Consider the following 18,133-nt stretch of genomic DNA (forward strand, 5'->3'; position numbering starts at 1 on the left):
ATGGAGAAAAATAAGGTAATAATTCCTAAGATGTGAAATGAATGTGGTAATAAAGTACAGTGGAAATGCAACAAGAAAGCAAAGCCTCAGTTGCTTATACAAATTAATCAACATCCTTCCCAGAAGGGGTTTTGGTAGTGCATAGACATTAGTTTTATTATTTTGTAGCCATAGCTGCTATTTCCAATCAGCTTTTGGCCTGTTTGAAGCAGTCATTTCCTGACCCTACGGAGCGAAGCACTTCTACCAAAGATTCCATTCCAATGACGTGCTGCATGCATACCTAATCCATTCAGTACACCCAGATTTATTTCCAGATGGTTCTATGTATTAGGAATTCATGAGTTACTGATTTATCATACCCTCAACAATAATGGGTTTACCTATCTCCAAATTTTATTAATTGAATGGGTGCATTATGATATCACATCATGATATTACTTGCATTTATATAATTGCTAAGGAATCTGTGCATCCTCAAAAATACTTCAGAGCCTTTTTGGATTCTTTATCTAGGAATTATCTAATCAAATCTGCCTAATTTTTTCATTTTATCTTTTTAAAAATATTTATTTATTAGAGAGAGAGAGTGTGTACAGGAGGGGTTGCAGCAGAGGGAGAGGGAAAAACAGACTCCCCGCTGAACAGGGAGCCTGACACAGGACTCAGTCCCAGGTTCCTGGGATCATGACCTGAGCCAAAGGCATATGCTTAACCGACTGAGCCACCCAGGTGCTCCTCTTTTTGTATTATGTCTAATTACTTCCCTGTATTCACTCTATATCAGCCATGCTGAACTCCAGACGTCACCCAGAAATATGAGGATTTTGCTAGCCATCTTATGCTTGTACATATATCTTTTTCTTTTCCTGCCAAACTCCAATATACCTCCTGTTCACACTTCAATTATAACACGTTGCAGATTTCATGAAAAGCGTTTGTATCTATATTTATCCAAGAGACCTGGCCTTTAAGAAAAAGAAAAGAAAAGAAAAAAAGAAGAGAAAGAAGAACAGAGAAAAGAGAAGAGAAGAGGAAGAAAAAAACAACTTTGCATTCCTAGCTTCCAAGAAACAGGAAGTGCATAGTGAAAGGTGGTGCAAAGGTATATTCCTGACTGAAGTTTTCATCTTAACATCCTAAGAGGAGAGATTTTCTCTCTCTTGAGGTGAAGACAAACCACCATTAGGTGCACACTCAAGGGAGTCTGTCAGACTCTTAGAACTACAACCCACAGCCCTACCTACCTTGAATCCAGAGGTCTCACATTTGCCTGTTCCTGGTAACATGAATTTTGGGGGTCCAGAAGTTCTCTCCTCCTTATTCAGGCCAAAGTCCAAGTTCACCTGAACTGGCTTGTACCTGAGAAAGTGAAAGAAAGATCGCAAAAGTAGGAATCAGGCACTTTGCAGGCTTGGATCTTGCAGCATAGCTGGGGAAGACTGCAACAGTATGGAATAGGCTGGAAAGACCAGATAAATGGAATCAAACATGCTTTAGGGATGAGGCAGGTACTATCTTTTGGGGTCCATCCAGAGGCAAGATAGAGAAGTCCGTTAAGGCAATGGGGAAAAGTCCAGCCAGACTCGTGTAAATTGGCGTCAAGAAACTCAAGGGATAGACATTGGGTGGTGGGACAGCAAGTGACTTCATGCAAGGCCAGGAGAGCAAACAGGCTGCCCAACCTGCCAAGTGGGAAGAGGGCGCGCAAGATGTAGGGAATCAAGAAACTAGAAGACCAAAGTCATTGGAGAGAATTTAAAGTAAGCCAAGAGCAACATATATTCTAGACGGAGAGAGATTACAGTGGTAAAGACACAAAACAGGGAATCAAGATATGTTCCTTAAATAACTATACAAGTTGTGAACTTTATTCACTTAAATAACAGATATTTTCTGAGTGCCTTCTAGAGATTGAGCATGGGCACTGATCGAAGGTACAGCAATAAAGAGACAAAGAGGTTGGCCCTCAAAAACCTTAACATTTTAGTGGGAGAATATGAGCAGTACAAAAGTAAAAAAGCAACATATAGTAGGCCAGATGCTGATAAGTGCCCAAGAGAAAAATAAACCAGAAAAGAGAAATGGGGATGTCCCCAGGGATAGTAAGATTAGGTTGTAATTCCATATTTGTTGACCAGGGAATAAGACAACCGAGCACATGCATACAGGTGGAGAGAGAGTGAGCCACATGTTCTCTAGTGAGTGTGAAGACTGTGGCACATGGGTAGAAAAGTAAGGAAAGAAAAAAAAAGAAAAGTAAGGAGGCCAGAGTGGCTGGAGAAGAATGAGTAAGGGGAAGAAAAGGCATATGAAGTCAGAGATCTAAGAGCCTGGGGAGGTTCAAGTAGGGCCTTATGGTCTATTACAGCATTTTTGTTTTCACTTACAGGGAAACACACTTGAAGCAGAAGAATATTATGAGCTGACTTGCATTTAAAGATGCTCACTGTTTCTGCTGTGTTGAGAAGAGATGGAAGAGGAACAGGGATGGAAGCAGAAAGAACTATTCATAGGTTATGGCGCTAAACTACCGAGTGAGAGAGTGGTAGTAATAGAAAGAGCAAGAGCTTTGAAGAATCTAGGCATCTTTTGAAGATATACTCAATCATTTTGTTGCTGAATAGAGGATTGTATATAGGGTGAGAGAGATGAGTCAAGGTTTCAGAGTTTGGGGTCTACATGGCAAGAAGAGTAGAGTTGCCTATTACTGAGAAGAGAAGGCTGCAGGGATACAAAATCAGGGTTGTTGTTGAATATCATGAACTTGGGATGACTATTAACCATGCAAATGGATGTCAAATTTTTCATTGCACATCACATGGTGGAGTTCAGTTGAGAACTGAATAGAAATATAAATTTGAGGAGCACCTGGATGGCTCAGTCAGTAAGAATCCAATTATTGATTTCAGCTCAGGTCATGATTTCAGGTTCCTGAGATCAAGCCCCATGATGAGCTCCTTCCTGAACTGGGCGGGGAATCTGCTTAAGTTTTCCTCTCTTCCTCTGCCTTTGCCCCTCTCCCCATCTCTGCACATGTGTGCTGTCTTGATCTTTAAAAAAGATACATAAGTTTATATATATATATATATATAGGGATGATTACTTTTGACTTAGGATCTTTTGTTACTATTGTTCAGTTTTGGTTTTTTACTGAACTTAATTTTTGTCAAAGTTCAGGAAACATTCAGTGATTTCACTTACCGTTATTCCATCTCAATCCATCCATATTGTTGCAAATGGCAAACTTTCATTCCTTTTTATGGCTAAGTAATATTCTTTTGTGTATATATAGCACATCATCTTTATGCATTCATCTATCAGTTGACACTTGGGTTGCTTACATATTTTAGCTATTGTAAATCATGCTACAATAAGCATAGGATACATATATCTTTTCCAATTAGTGCTCTCCAATTCTTTGTGTATATAGTGAAATTACTCGATCATATGTTGATTCTGTTTTTAATTTTTTGAAGAATGTCCATACTGTTTTTCATAGCGGCTGCACCGGTTTGCATTCCCACCAATAGTACATGAGGGTTCCCTTTTCTCTATATCCTTACTAACACTTGTTGATTTTTGTGTTTTTGATTTTAGCTATTCTGACAGGTGTGAGGTGATATTTCACTGTTTTTTTTTTTTTTTTTAATTAGTGACTAGTGATATTGAGCATCTTTTCTTGTGTCTGTTGGCCATATGTATATCATTGGCCATATGTATGTCTTCTTTGGAGAAATGTCTGTTTATGTCCTCTGCCCATATTTTAACTAGATTGTTTTTCTGGTGTTGAGTTGTATAAGTTCTTTATATATTTTAAATACTAACACTTTATCAGATACATCATTTGCAAATATCCCATTCAGTCAGTTGTCTTTTTGTTTTGTTGATTGTTAGAAATTCGATGAATTTTAAATTGTAAAGTACTGAAAACAATCCAAATTAATAATTATAATTTATTTGACCTTTTTGCATGTAGAGCTCAATAAATTTTTTAAAAAGATTTTATTTATTTGAGAGAGAGAGAGAGAGAGAGCGCACAAGCAGGAAGGGGTAAAGTGAGAAGGAGAAGCAGACTCCCTGCTAAGTAGAGATCCCAACATGGGGCTTGACTCCAGGATTCCAGGATCGTGACCTAAGCCAAAGGCAGATGCCAGCATGATCTGGTGGCCTGTGGCTGGCCAGCATGCCTTAGGGCAGCGGTCACCTCTGCCTTCTTGATCCCTGAGGCTTGGAAATACCACTCTGGAAGGAGTCCTCCACCTTTTCCCACCTGAACAACATCTACCTGGTAGGTAGATGAGCCTCTGAACAAAAACTCATTTGGGTGACAGGTGCATGCAGGGTTAATCAGATTAAAACAGCCCACACTAAGGAGCTCAGAAGACCCCCTATATTTAAACACTAAATCCATAACTCCTTCAGGTCTCCTCCCTCTTTTTTTTTAAGATTTGATTTATTTATTTATGAGAAACACAGAGAGAGAGGCAGAGACATAGGCAGAGGGAGAAGCAGGCTCCCTGCAGGGGAGCCAAAGGCAGACTTTCTTTTTTTTTTTTTTTTTTTTTTTTTTTAAATTTTTTTTTATTTATTATTTATGATAGTCACAGAGAGAGAGAGAGAGAGAGAGAGGCAGAGACATAGGCAGAGGGAGAAGCAGGCTCCATGCACCGGGAGCCCGACGTGGGATTCGATCCTGGGTCTCCAGGATCGCGCCCTGGGCCAAAGGCAGGCGCCAAACCGCTGCGCCACCCAGGGATCCCAAGGCAGACTTTCAACTACTGAACCACCCAGGTGCTTCCTTATCCCTCTTCAGAGCTTTGTACTAAATAAACTTTATACTCAATAAACTTTGCTTTGCTGCCCACCATTCTTCATCTGGTCTACCTCTTCATTCTTTGAAGCGACATGACCAAGAACTGTGGGCCCTGAAGGAAAAGAAATCCTGAAACACTAGAGGCCAGTGATGCTTCTAGAGGCATAGGCATAGGTAGAGGGATACAGAAGTGGAAAAAAATGAAGATACACCCTCAAGTTGTGTGTTAGTATTCTAGTTGATGAGCTCTCACTCTAGAAGTTGGAACTGTGTCAACTCTCTGTCTCAGTATTTTGGTGTTTGATGGCAAGCAATGAATTGTTGAACAGCAAGCCCTAGAATATTTGTTTGTGATATAAACTCATCTGTGCATTGCTATACTCATTTTTAAGTTTCATTTTTTATACTGCATATAGATGTTGCCATTGCACATATTAGATGTTCTGGGACAAGCCTGGCATTAAATGTCTGCCTCCTTGTGTTTTTAAATATGTCAGTACTTGTTAGAACCTGCATGCTAATTTTTTCTTCTGAAATTAGGTCACTACACAAATAGAGTCACAATCTCAATGTCTGAGAATGTCGTACTCCTTCATTATCACCAACAAACTTTAGTCAGACAATGACTCTAAGGCAGGAGAGAAACTGGTAACCTATTGTCCTCAAAGAATTTATTTAGATTCCAAATGCTTTTCACACAGAGGGGGGATTTCCTAGGCATCTGGAAAATCTACCTCTGTTATTTGGCATAGTTTTCCTGTAATACTTTTACAAGCTGTAACTGCTCCGGGTGAAAAAATTTCTTAATCACCGTTACGTGCTTTGTAGTAGAAAATCTACAATATTTGTTGCCACTGTTAATAAAATAATCAAGAGAAATAATTCAGAAAGTTGAAAAGAGCACATCTACTTACTAGAGAAACAAGGAATTTATTCCTGTTTATTAAAAGAACCATGCAAGTCTCTTTTTAAAGGGCTTGCTTTTATAATATTGTGTTTCGTACTGCACTTGTTGTATAACTATTTTAGTCTTATTTTTCAGAGTAAAAACAAAACAATAGGTAAAGTAGATAGTAAATGAGAGAGCTTTGGGAGGAAAAAAACTTGTAAGACTCTTTAAAAGGTGGAATAAACTTTATAATATCGAGATCAAATTGTTGACTTAATGGTAAATCCTAGGGTATTTAATTCCTCATTAAATTTGGATTTACATTTTTATGGTCTTGGAGGTCATAATTTATTTATGCTGAAGTGTTCGTTTTCCTAAATTGCAGTTTGGTCCTTTCAAGCGTAACAATTTGAAAATGCACTTCTTAGCCCTACACTAAATGATGCCAACTGTTCTATCAGTGCTAAGATTTATTTTTATTATTACTATAGTTAGTTATTCCACCAAGTCTAGAAAGATTCTTTGAACCATATGAGTCTGGTTCTTATTGTGGTGCATGCACATGAGATGTATTTGTTTATTCATGGCACGTTGCAGGAGTTATGAAACTGAAGAACTTTGGAGCATAAAGGGCTCATTCAATGCAATGTCATTGTTTTCCGAATGCAGAATCAAAGGAGAGAAACTGAAGATCATTTCCAAGGGGCATGTAGCTGGTAAGAGCCAGAAGTAGGAGGATAGCCTAGGTCTCAAACTTTGAGGTCAGTGCCTGGACTCCATAAGGTTGTATTTCCAATGACTGTCACCATACTTCTGCTCTAAGTAACAGTTCTCTGGTCTACAGCAGGGGTCACAAGTTTTTTTTCTTTTAAATGCCATATAGTAAGTGCTTTCAGCTTGTGGGCCATACGGCCTTGTCACAAGCATCATTTCTGTAGTTGCAGCGTGAAAGTAGCCACAGATGAGGCACACACACAAAAATGAGTAGGGTTGTGTTCCAATAAAACTTTATAAAAAATAAAATTCAAATTTTATGTTTTTCATGTATTACCAAATAGTCTTCTTCTGAGCTATCTCGACCACTTGACAATACAAAAACTATCATGAGTTTGTGGGCTATGCAAAAATAAGGTGCAGACCCTTGGATATTAGTTTGCCAACCCCGTGTAGAGAACAAAGATAGGGATGTTTTAAAGTATGTTGCCTATATCCTGTAGACACACAGAATATCCCTGAGAAAATTTTAAATTTCCATTTAAATTTAGACCATCCATTTAAATTGCCAATTTTACTAATGCACATGTTAATATATTAGTACCTATACATTTAATTTATAAACAAAACCATACACATTTATTGAAAGTTTGCACAATTTTTAACAAATAATGAGTTGCAGTAAAAAAAACATTTGAGCTCCAGTGATCTAAAACAAAACAAATGAGCAAAAGGGGAAAAGAGAGAGGGGGAAGGAGGCAAATCAAGAAACAGACTCTTGGGACACCTGGGTGGCTCAGTGGTTGAGTGTCTGTCTTTGGCTCAGGGCGTGATCCTGGAGTCCCAGGATCGAGTCCCACATCGGGCTCCCTACATGGAGCCTGCTTCTCCCTCTGCCTGTGTCTCTGACTCTATCTCTCTCTCACTCTCATGAATAAATAAATAAAATCTTAAAAAAAAAACAAAAAAACAAAAGCAGACTCTTAACTATAGAGAACAATCTGATGGTTACCTGAGCGGAGGTGGGTGGAGGGATGGGGATTAAGGAGAGCACTTGTGATGAGCACCAGGTGTTATATGGAAGTGATAAATCACCATATTGTATGCCTGAAACTAGTATTACACTGTATGTTTACTAACTGGAATTTTAATTAAAACATGTAAATAAATCAATAAATAAATAATTCCACTGGTCCAGATAACAGTAATTTGAAACTGTTTAAGGGAACAGTTTGAATTTCCAAGGGAGATTTCAGTAAGAATATGCATATATAATCTTGCATGAGTATAGGATGGGAATTCTCTGACATATAAAATAGAGTTAATTGTACTACTTCCACAAAGCTGTGTCAATTAAATAAAGTGTATAGGTCAAGTACCAATACGGTGTTTGAGACTTACTAGATATGAAATAATAGCATTACTCTATTTCAAATAACAACAACTCATAAGTAAACAGTAAATACTCAGAGTTTGAGATTTAGGCTATTCTCCTACTTCTGACTCTTAACCAGCTGCATGCCCCCTGGAAATGATCTTCAGGTTTTGGTCCTTTTTTTCTTACGAAAAAAGATTGGGGATGCCTGGGTGGCTCAGCAGTTGAGCATCTGCCTTTGCCTCCGGAATTGCTGGATTGAGTCTCATATTGGGCTCCTGCATGGAAGCCTGTTTCTCCTCCCTCTGCCTGTGTCTCTGCCTCTCTCTGTCTCTCATGAATAAATAAATAAAATCTTTAAAAAATAAGGAAAAAAATTGGATTAATCTTTAAGAGAATACTGAAAAATAATAACACATTTCCTCCACATTTTTATAATACTTTACAATTTTCAAAGCACTATCAACTGTGTTTATTGTCAGTTTGGTCTTCTAACTTCCACTCGTTAAGAAAAATGATAAACCACAATTAAACTTTTGGCTTAAAAAAAAAAAAAAAAAAAAAAAAAAAAAAATAAACTTTTGGCTTGTCCCACCACTCATGATGAGAGGAATATTGAGAACCTGAAAACAAACAGGAGAATAAGTTTTCTGTTAATTAGTAACTTGAGAAATGGTTAAGGGACATGAGGGTGTTTGACCTAGAAAAGAAAAGCTCTAGTGTAGAGAGGATAATACTAAAAATGTTTTAAGATTTGCCACATGGAGGGCACCTGAGTGGCTCAGTCAGTTAAGCATCTGTCTTCAGCTCAGGTCATGATCCCAGGGTCCTGGGATAGAATCCCACATGGAACTCTGCTCAGCAGGAAGCCTGCTTCTCTCTCTGCCCCTCCCCCTGCTTGTGCACTCTCTCTCGAGCATGCTCTCTCTCTCTCAAATAAATAAAATCTTAAAAAAAATGATTTGACACATGGGAGAGAGCATAGACAGATTATTTTATTACCCTGAAGAAAGAACTGGAACCAAAAGGAAACAGCTTTAGACAAAATGCAAAGAAGGATTTGTAGTATTGGAATAGTATTAACTGCAGAATTGTCAACCCTTAAGAGAATGAGTTCTTCCAGAACCTGTAAACCACCTGTTAAAAAGGAGATTCTTATAAAAGAAGTAAGTTGTGCTGGGTTTCTTTTATGGCCCTGTCTTTCCCTAAAAATAAATACTACCTCTAATAATAATAATCCTACATATTTTTAAGATCATGGGTTATAAAATTCTCTTATTTAGATACCAAATTTATGTACATAAAATGTTATTATGATTTTCAAATGTTTTTGCTTTAAAATTCTGCCTCAGTATAACTCCTTGGTTTTACTGTGACTGAAAAAGCCTGCCAGTATCTTTGAGCAAATCATGGTAAACAGATTTAAAATGTCTTTCACTTTAAACATTTAAATTGTTCCCGTGTTTAAGATTGACAAGGAGGCAAAATAAGGTTGTTTTCTTAAGAATTTTCTTACTAGAGCTGCCAAGTGTCCTTTTAAAATATCATTTTTCAAAAGATGATGATATAAATTGGGGCATATCACAGAAGGAGCCTATGCATATTCATACAGGTGATGCTACTTTTATGAGACATTTGTACTTATAGTAAAGCCTGTGCCAGGTCTAACTCCTTTGATCTCAAATAATTTATAATGTGGCTTTCACTTTATAAGAGGGATATTGGGATAACTAATCCATCAGTTTTTGATCCAAAATAAGGCAACACATTTAACCATTATATCATTTTTTTAATATTTTGCACAATTTGAATTAAACTCATTCTGTAAAGTCTCAATTATGCAAATGATCTAACAGAACAATAAACTTTGGCTTTCTCAGGTCTGCATTTATTTAGATGGATTCATTATATGGAAAATTTACATTGCTCTAGCCTACCAAAGCAAATGAAAATGTGAGCAGATCCATGATATTCATGGAGTTGTGTTATTTTCATTGGTGCACTGCTGGCAGGAATTGAAAAGAAGCAGATTTTGTCTGTTGGTTTTTGGCTGTCATATGAATCATTCCCAAAGAATGAGCCCTTAGCTAAGGATTGGTGAGGACTAGAGAATGAATCGTGGGGACTTCCTTTCTTTTTTACCTTTTCACTGTGAAATTTATTGCTTGCCACACAAAAAAAAGTAGTAAATGGTGATTTATTTCCACAGGATAGAGGACATTACATATTTTCCTGTTCTCTAGCCATATTTTTAAAATTTATTTTGAGAAATCCATCTTTAGTTATAAAATATTGATTAATGGCAATGGTACATATTTGTATGATTTGAGTATGATGACAAAGGTGAGGAACTTAGGAGCTCTCTTTAAGTTTAAAATGAAATCAAACGGCCCAAGTACATTAGCTGCTTTGAAATGAATGCTTGGCATGTTTTCTCCAGTGTATACGCTATATTAAAATCTTTTTTTAACAGAAATAAATGTATATTTAAGTGTATATTTTTTTGAGTAAATATCTGATTGCCAAAATTAATGTTCATATTTAATATTTTATATTTATGTATATTTTATGTTTCATGATGACCATGTTGATCACTTTTATTTTATTTGAGCCTATTTATAATATTTCTCTTAGAATGAAATAAGTAACAATTTTTCAGAGAAATAAAGCCTTGAAATATAGGTATTTTTTTATTTTTGAAATATAGGTATTTTTTAAAACATTTTATCTATTTAGTCATGAGAGACAGAGAGAGGCAGAGACATAGGCAGAGGGTGAAGCAGGCTCCATGCAGGGAGCCCAATGCAGGACTCGATCTTGAGTCTCCAGGATCATGCCCTGGGCCGAAGGCAGACGCTCAACCACTGGGCCACCCAGGCATCCCAATATAGGTATTTTTAAAAGAAAGTCTGAAAAGTAACCCTCAAATACTTTTCATAGTAACTAGATTATCTTTCTTAAAAAAAAATTCATCTATTACAATCCTCCCTGTCCTTTTTTTAAAAAAAGTTTTATTTATTTATTCATGAGAGACACAGAGAGAGAGAAAGCAGAGACATAGGCAGAGGGAGAGGCAGGTGCCTCACAGGGAACCATATGTGGGACTCGATCCTGGGACTCCAGGGTCACGCCCTGATCTAAAGGCAGACGCTTAAACACTGAGCCACCCAGGCATCCCTAGATTATCTTTCTTGAAAATTCCTACTTGTTGCATTTCTTTGTCTGCCCTTTGTATATAATATAAATCACATTTCTAATTTTTTTTTTCTTTTTAAAGATTTCATTTATCTTTTTAGGAGAAGGGGCAGAGGAAGAGAGAATCTCCAGTAGCTTCTGAGCTGAGCACAGAGCCTGATGCAGGGCTGAAACCCATGACACTGAGATCATTACCTGAGCTAAAATCAAGAGTTGGATGCCCAAATGACTCAGCCATCCAGCCACTCCCATTTCTAGCTTCTTAATTCTAATTATGTATTATGTATTATACATAAACTTGTTTGAGCAACACAATGAACCTCTTTCCTGAGGAGGCTCAGAGAGGTTAAGTGACTCACTAATAATCACACAGATAGAAAATGGCAGAGCTGAGAACTGAACCAAAGAGGTTCAACCCCAGCTCAACAGTCTTCACCCCTGAATCATACTATTCACATATTGGAATCATTTTGTTGAAATTGTCCTGGAGAGGTGTAATCTTATATAATTTCCTTGCATCACAAAATTATGCAATAATCCAAAAAGGATAAATAAAATCTACTTCTAGTTTCAGAGAACTTCAAATAAATAATCTTTGTTCTCCCTGAAGGAAAAAAATTACCCGCATTCTTCTATAGAAGGAGCAAAGTATCAAGCATTTCCAAATGATTTTCTTCTTTAGCTTCCCCCACAGTTATTTCTTAAATTTTTTTCTTAAATTTTCAAACATTTGAAACTCATTCAAATTCCCTTTCAGTATGCCAATATTTACATATAATTTTTCAAACAAGAGGATAGTTTGATGGCGATAGGTTATTGTTTTACCTTATTAGAAAAGGTTTTATATATTATCATGATCCATTTATGTGGTTCATTGTACCTTCTCCAAAGTGTACCATGTGACACTTGTCTTTTTTTGAAGAGTGGAAGATGAAATGAAATACTGGATGGGGATACTGCCTGAGACTGTTTGAGGCATCCTCTTGGATTTACCAAAGCTGGCTATTCAAGCAGCATTCTGAGAATTTGAATATAGGGGGCCCTAGGCCTAGGGAAGGTTAAAATATTGTAATGACCAACTTTGTACATTCAGGTACAAATTACCTTTGAACAAATCAAAGTAATAATAATTATTGAGTGTGTAGAATTTCTGGAATCTACACAGACATTCTCATTGGATTCACACAAGTGACCTGAGAAGGAATCAGGAACAGTGGTGTCAACAGTGCTGTCTCATAAGGGAGTTCTTTTACTTTTTACTCTGGCCACTGCTCCCATGCCTGCCTACACCACCATCAACTTTCAAGCTCAAGTCTCTGTTACTTTCCTGTCTGATCTCTCTCCTTGTACTCTAGTCTCCCAGAGAACCATTTTCTGCATGGAAGCCAAGTGTAATCTTTCCAAAAGCATAAATCAGAAATACCTAACTCATTGCTTCAAACCCTCTGGAGTTTCCCATTGAACAAATGCGAAAATTTACAGGTTTTAACTTGGGCTACAAGGCACTGCATGTAACCTGGTCCTGACTCTGATTCTGGTTGTACCTGGTACTGTTCACTCTTGTGTTCACTCCGCCCTGGCTATGTGGCCATCTGTCTCTTTCTGACACTCAGAACTTAACCTCGAGGCTTCTGCAATGGTTCTCCCTAATAGGAAATCTTCCCCTGGAACTCTCATCATTCGCATTTCTAATTTAGTTATCACCACTGAGGGAGGCTCCTTTGCCCTTCCAGCATCTAAAGTAGCTATTCTCTCTCCCCCCGGCCCACTCACACATCCTAGGATTTTTAGATCTTAGAATGTTAATCACTTTCTGCAGACATTTTCTTTGTATATCGAGGATTTGGGTAGTGGGTGGCAGGGGCGAGGTGGGCTATCCGATTTATAAGGGTTCTCTATCTATCTCTATTAGACTAGGAATCTTCTTTCTGATGTGTTGTTGACTTTTCAGTGCCCATCAGATAGTAGGTGCTCAATAACTAACTATTCATTGAACTGAACTGTTGAATCTTTTCCATTTTGGAAGTCTCCATATTACTCTCTGTAAAATTATGGGACAGGCACTGTCAGAGTGGGGAAATGTCAAAATTCTTCTTTTACCTAAAGCTTGATGGCCAGTGTGAAAAGAGGACAAGGCTGGCTTAGTTTTTTTTTCATTTAGATACTCTGTGTGTTATTGTATCAGTTTGATTATTTAGGTAGCATCTGTTAGAATTTCACAGTTAAAAAATAATCTTTTCTTTTCTAGTGCTGTACTTTTCACACTTGTGCAGTTTGTGCAGGAACTTGTCTTCTCAGAAGGATTATGGTGGCTGGGCAAATGCTTGAGGATTTACCAAAGCAATAAACAGATTAGCACTGCTGTAGGGGCACACATCTGTACTACTTGATTGAAGAAAATGCAGAATTTGGAACTTGAACCACCTCTGCTGTGCAACACTGGCTGGCCGTTGCAGTAATGTCTGGGCTTTCTTAATAGAAAACAAGCTTGAATTTCCTACAAGTTTATCCTAAAAACAGTTATTCAGAAGCGATTTCCATATCTATGCTGTATCAAAATATATGGCAGTTTATAAACTCACACAAACGATGGCCAGTTCTATATTGATCGACAGTAGCATCATCTTAACCTTATATATCATACGGTGCCACTCTTTACAAATGTTATTTAACAGTCTCATTTGTGCTTTGACTTTAGAATTGATGATATAATTAGTAAATATATGCATGGACAGATGTATGCATAGATAGTTTTCTGTGAAAATGAATGCTTAATAAACTAATGATATGTTTAATTCATCATTTTAATTGGAAATTAGTACAGAAATACCACCTCCAGAAATGACAAGGTATATCAACTTTAAAATCACTAGAAATTAGAGTATGCAGACATATAGACAGGGCATTAAAAATCTGACAGACACAGCTGTCTAAAATTATAATTGAAGGAACTCCTGGAGCAGATTGTCCAAATTTTTTCCTCCTCATTTCATCTACCCCAGTTTGAACACATTTAAAATAAAAAGAAATTGTTGCAAATTTGAAATGCACACATAAGTATGTTTGCTTGTTTTGTTTTTGCTTTAGGAATTGTTATAAAACAAGAATTATCTAAAATAGCATATTTTCATATCCTTTCTTCCATTTCTTTATTCATGAGAGATTGCTTGAGTACTTATATATCAACACCCTTCTGCAGGGATGTGATTAAAAAGATACACAGTTCTGGGAAAAATCTGACAGGCAAATGGACCAATATAGGGCTAAATGATTACTATTACTATCCCGCTGTCAATAAATAGGGAATTCCCGTTGAGCTGTATTTTCTAGTGATGGGAATGGCTTTTTTGATGATCCCATTTATAATCTCTGACCTAATTTTCTTTGCTAGCGAATGTGGGCATTTGCCAGTAACAGTGTCCTGGTATATGGCCTTTTCTCTCGTCTATGTGATGCCTTCATATCCTATAGTTCCCTAAGATTCATTTCCAGCATCCTGTCGTGCTTGACATCTACTTGGGCCTCCCAGAGTGGGCTCATTGTCTCTCATTTATGCTTCCACATAGCTCAGAATATTCAGGAATTTTAATATGCTACTTCACACTTGTTAGTTTCCAATTTGGGTTTATGTTTATTCCCCATCTAGTTCTCAAGAGATTTCTGGCCTTCTTTAACCTGAGGGATTTTTCAGGAAGAGGACTGTGAACGTGTCATTTGCTTTTCCACAGTCCCTCATAAAATATTTTGTATTCATGTGGCCTATGCAGAGCTGCCTGAGTACCTGGGTTAAGTTAGATTGATAGCATATTTTGTTCAAGTAAACCATAGCCCCAACAGCTATTAATCCAAATTTTATGCACATTATCTAAATCAGCGGTTCTCAGATTGTAGCTCCTGGACCAGCAGCATTAGTAGCATCTTGGACTTTTTAATAATGCAAATACTTGGACCCCAAAACCATCATACTGAGTCTGAAACTCTCAAGGTTGGACTCAAAAATCAGATGATTCTGATGTCTATTGAAGTTTGTTTGTTTGTTTGTTTTTTGAAGTTTGAAACCACCAATCTAAGGTAATAAGAATGACTAATGGCATATATAATCCATATACTAGACTATGCCCACCTGTGTGTTTGGTTTGCATTTACTTACACATATGGCCGGTGCCTATTAAGGAGAGCATTCCCAATTATCGAGCCTTTCTCCTTTCTTTGTTTTGAGTCAAATAATATACAGGAAGCAGTACTACTTGATGAAACAAAATTACAGTTTAAGCTGAAGTAGAATTTTCCTTATTTCCAAACTTACTTCCCATGGGTTCATACTCTAATAACAGTGTTTTGCCTTGAAAGGAGGAAACCTCAGACCTCATCCTTTTGTAGTTCTTGCTGAATTGCAGTCTGCAACTTTGAATAAGGGAGTGAAGAGAAAAGGAACTGATGTGCCTTGAGTGCCCACTGCATGATATAAGTGTATACAAATTATGGTGTCCAGTTGCACACATAAACAAAACAATTCTCTAAGTAAAAGACTGGTACTATCACACACAAAAATAGAAATTCAATTGGAGCACAAAAGATAGTATGTGTAAAAAACTTGGAACATTGGTACAGAGATGAGTGTTCAAATATATGTTAGCTATTATTATTATAGATGATTTAGCTATTCAAAAGAGAATCTAAACTCATAGAAAAAAACTATGGATAGAATCTTTCCAAAATAAATACCCCTCTAGCAAAATATAATAGCAATATTTAACAATTTTTTTAGTCACTTGTGGACTGAAAAGAAGAAAAAAGGGGGGAAAAGAAAAAGGCTACATTTATTCTGTTCTCACTTCAGTTAACATTACAAATTGACCTGTAACAGAAGGATGGACATGAGCATTACTTATTTTGCACCTGCAAGTGACAAAGTAAAAGCTTCTAAACATTCCTGTTTTGGAGGCTAGAATTTAACAAGTAGTCACATATTTTATTGGAGAGCAATCTTTAAGTGTAGCTTAATCATTAACACCTTTATCTACCCTAATTCCTATAATAGTTTTTACACAGAGAATTTCAGTTCTCAGCTTTGAAATCCCAGATACATATGTGGTAGCAAATATAAGCAACTTCAATAATGTAGGTTAAAATAAGGATAACCATGTGCACGATTTTGCATGAAGTTGACAGTCTTCAAAATCCTATTGCATATTATCTATATTTTGTGGTATTCATCATGTCTCTAGTACCTAGAAAAATGTCTGACACATAATAGACTTTAAAAATATTTGACAAATAATTAATCCAATAGATGAAAGAATTTGTGTGAACCCTGTTATGACAGAGAAATTTTTAAAGTAGTTTTTTAAAATATTTTTAAGGATACGTTGTTTATATTCTGTAGTCCAGAGTATGGAAATATCTAAAACAATTAACATTTTAAGAAAACTGTACTACATATCTAATTTTCTGCTTTTCATTTGGAAGCTTGCTATTATGATCTCTAACACGATTAAAAAATAACTTTTTATTTTATTTTTTTTAATTTTTATTTATTTATGATAGTCACAGAGAGAGAGAGAGAGAGAGAGAGAGAGGCAGAGACATAGGCAGAGGGAGAAGCAGGCTCCATGCACCGGGAGCCTGATGTGGGATTCGATCCCGGGTCTCCAGGATCGTGCCCCGGGCCAAAGGCAGGCGCCAAACTGCTGCGCCACCCAGGGATCCCCAAAAAATAACTTTTTAGAAAATGAAATAGTACATTGCCTCTCTTTTCCCCCATTTTATACATTTCCTTATATGTCTTAACTTTAAAACTTTCCTCAACTGAGGGTACTGGTATCATGAAAAGAACACAGATATGTAACCAAGAAAACAATGGTAAAATCTCAGTTTGCCACTATATGCAGGAGTCTTTCTAAGCCTGTTTCCTCATCTGTAAAGCAGGAATGACAGTAACAGTCTTGCTCTGTTATTTTAAGGATTAAATAGAAACAGGTGGGAAAGCATCAATATTAAGTGTAATTTTATTCACATAATATTAAAATATAATATAATTTAATATAATGTATATAAGAATAATATATTAAAACAGAAGATCTACTTTGGTTAAGCCGATATCAGAGGACTAAGCCATTGTTTCTGTCTTACCTCACAGAGAATGTAAAGAAATTTTAAAAGAATCTGAGGTAAGAAAAGTACCTTAATGTTAAATGAAGGGAATCAAAAAATAAAAATTCATAAATAAGCATTTACAAATAAATAAGTCATAGGGATGTAATGTGCAGCATGGTGACTATAGCTAACAATTACTGTATATTTAAAAGTTGCTGGAAGAGGAGATCTTAAAAGGTCTCATCACAGAAAAGAAAAGCTTCACTATGTATGATGACAGATGACTAGACAAAAAGCAATAAACATTTTAAAACAGATATAAGTTATATTCAATGTTTATTAATAGATTAATATATTCCTTAATACATTTCATGTGTCTCTCCATGAAAATGATGAACTATTACAAAGTTAGAAAATATATCAAGAGTCTACCTTTGTTACACAATTTATCAGCTTTTGACTTTGAACAAGTTATTTAATATCTCTGAGACTCAATTTGTCATATATAAAAAGCACAATAATAGTTACCTTTTGGAGTTCCTGGAAGGATTAAAACTACTGTATGGTGAGCACTTAGCAAATTTAAGTATTCAATAAGTGATAATTCTTATTAACCCTTAAGTACTTACAGATAAAACTTTATGGTAGGCATTTGTTTTTCTTTTTACTATACTCTGAATTTCACATCTGCCATAATTACAATAACAGAGAAAAGAAATATCAGATCTTAATATTAGAGCTTAAACATTTTAATGCATTAAGTTGTTTTTGATATATTCACATAAAAAAGTAGCTTCATTTCTACATCTGTTTCCATACTCACTCTTCAGCACAGTTTTCCTTTATTTCTAAATAAAAATAAACATTAGGGGAATTTTTTTTGGCCCTTCAGCCCCTTAACTTTTACTTCATTAATTATAGTCCAGCATTTCTCAGCAGTACCACAAGAAACTTAAGAGATGAACTGACTTAATAAATGTGAACCCTACTGTGAAGCCCAGATATTCTCCTAAGCCAGTCTTTTTAGTTCAATAATTAAGATTTTCAG

General features: G+C 36.3%; 1 protein-coding gene and 1 long non-coding RNA gene across 7 annotated transcripts in view; one reads left to right on the forward strand and one right to left on the reverse strand.

Annotated features, from left to right (window-relative positions):
- The window catches only part of ROBO1 (roundabout guidance receptor 1), a 1,120,933-nt gene that overhangs the window by 409,895 nt on the left and 692,905 nt on the right, over window positions 1-18,133 (forward strand). The gene's annotated exons all lie outside the window — the stretch shown is intronic.
- Window positions 1-18,133, reverse strand: part of LOC144301589 (uncharacterized) — a 51,485-nt gene that overhangs the window by 978 nt on the left and 32,374 nt on the right. Inside the window, exon 2 of the long non-coding RNA XR_013368352.1 lies at window positions 1,248-1,362. This is a non-coding gene — a long non-coding RNA (uncharacterized LOC144301589). The remainder of the gene's footprint in view (window positions 1-1,247; window positions 1,363-18,133) is intronic.

This window comes from Canis aureus, chromosome 30 (assembly GCF_053574225.1).
Source record: "Canis aureus isolate CA01 chromosome 30, VMU_Caureus_v.1.0, whole genome shotgun sequence".
NCBI lineage: Eukaryota > Metazoa > Chordata > Mammalia > Carnivora > Canidae > Canis > Canis aureus.